Source organism: Lycium ferocissimum, chromosome 7 (assembly GCF_029784015.1).
Source record: "Lycium ferocissimum isolate CSIRO_LF1 chromosome 7, AGI_CSIRO_Lferr_CH_V1, whole genome shotgun sequence".
Lineage (NCBI taxonomy): Eukaryota > Viridiplantae > Streptophyta > Magnoliopsida > Solanales > Solanaceae > Lycium > Lycium ferocissimum.
Window position 1 is genome coordinate 41,162,619 of NC_081348.1, and position 2,418 is coordinate 41,165,036.

The window sequence follows — 2,418 nt, forward strand, 5'->3', positions numbered from 1 at the left end:
CCTCAAAGCCCGGGGACGCACGCGCCTTGCCTTTTTTTTCGTCTCGTCTCCTTTATCGAGGGCTTCCTTCGTTTTGGCCAGCGCAATTATTCCGGACGACCCGCCCAAATCGACGAACGCTCGGGGCGCCTTTGCCTGCTCGTCCGCTGTCCCGGGTCTGGGTTGCACCGAACCTTTCGGTAAACCTAAGATCGAAAGGTTAGAAATAATGTTCAGAGCAGAAAAGGACCTTACACAAACTCAAAGTGGTGTTACCGTGGTTTTGAGCAACCCATCGACCACGAGCCAAGATTCCCCAAGTCAACTCTTCGTGTGAGTGCCGATCGAGGAGTGCCTCGACCCACTCGTTCATATGAGGAATGGCCGGAGGTATCCACGCCACGGCTATAGAGAAGAAAAGGGAGAATGTGAGCACGAGGGACTAAATAAAGAAGTACGAGCGTAAACTGATGAAGTTAGGATCGAAGCACTTACGGTTATCATTCCATTTTTCCGGGAAGGGCATGTATTCCTCCGGAATAATATCGGAGTTCCTCACTCGAATTGCTGCCTAACCATCGCCCTCTCGTCCTCGTCCATTTTTTAAGATCGATTCCCGCCTCTCTTGGCTAATTTTATTACGCCTCCACTAATCGTCTTTGAGAATAAAGGCGGATCAAACGTGCCATCATGAATGGTTTATTGGCATCGTTGGCCAACAACCGGAGGCAAGCTACCGTCCCCCGCATTATCGGTCCGATTTGCGCGAGGGTCACATCGGTAGTCCCAAGACACATCTCCAAATGACCGAGCTCAATATAAAGTTCCCGCCTTTAACGTAAAAGTGGTAAGTGTAAACACAGTGAAAAACCCTCCCGTGGTCGATAACGGATCATCCGGCCCGAGCAAATACTTGCACCGGACGGTTATCCCATCCACGTCGGTCCCAGACCGGTCGAGTTTATCCTCGCAGGACGGGAAAGAGGGATATCGCCTTACGTCAAACCCCTTCTATCCGAAACTAGTCAAGGCTTCTCTGCTTCAAACTCTTTGTCGAAGTCGGGTTTGATAAACATTAATGTCCGAAGCCGTAGCTCGACCACATTCTTTCCTTCTACCGAGAAAACCGCCTCGGCTTCCGGGGAAGAAACCGAGGAATATCCCGGAGGCGGCTTTCAGTATTGGTGGACATTTGCAACGGTTGAATGTTTAAAAATTTAACAAAGGGATTAAAATGAGAAGATGAAGACAGTTAAAGCAAACAAAATGGAGCACAAGTGGAAAGATAATGTCACACCCCGATCTCATAAAGGGTGTGATGGGAACCCGACCCTGTAACCGGAGCCGAGCGAACCCACTGACTCTTACTACGTACTAAATTTTTTTTTTTTTGAATCTCTAAGTCAAGTATACATAATAGGGATTGAAAAATTCCGTCGCTTTTAAATCAAATAAAATATGTAACCGTACAAAACTTGTATCATAGCACGTATTGACTCCCCGAACCCACGACTATGTCTCGCAAAGTTCTAACTTCGACAAGACATCATAGCATAGCACAATCGACTCGACGACACTCCGTAATGCATCGGGAGTTGCCAACTTCGCCGGGACATCATCTACCCCCGGCTTCGTCTCCGTCCGGCGTACCGCGCGCACGAAACGCAGCCCCCCGAAGAAATAGGGGTCGCACGAGCAATGTACCGAGTATGTAAGGCATGAACAAGAATACGGGTACGAAAAGAGAGCATGTCACGTGCGGGTAGCATACCGTACATACGGAGCATGTCATGTACGGTCACAACTCCGTAGGTACGAGTGCCTCTAAGGCGTAATCATGCATGCTTAACGTCATTAACGCGCAGCCCGATCCATATACTACGCCGTTTAACGAACGCGTGTACCCCGATCCATATACATTGTCGAACTTTTAACGTGCGTACCGATCCATTTGTATATACATGTACGTATTCTTTCTTAAAAAACATTTCATTTTCATATATAAAGAAAATGTAACACAATTATATTGTCGAGGCGTCGCTCCGATCCATTTAACCACTTATCCCGCGTCCGGCATCCCGCGTCCGGACGATATCATATCATTCTCCAACCGATCTGTGTGGTCAGGCGCCTATACCGCCCGGCTTCTTTTCCTATCTTCCCCATATACATATACATATACGTATACTTATACATGTATCATGTCGTGCACGCAGTGGAGCCCGAAGAAAAGCTATAACTCCTGGAGCGACGTAAGGTCGTAACCTCCGATTGTATTATGGAATAATCAGCGGGCGCTTTATCTCACCTTGAAAGAACTAATAACAAGGCGAGACTATCAACGAAGGATAACATTTCGGAAAATCATAAAACAGGTCATAACATATCATTTCATATACTTTGAAACCTTTAAAATAGTCATTATCCCAAAATAGCTTA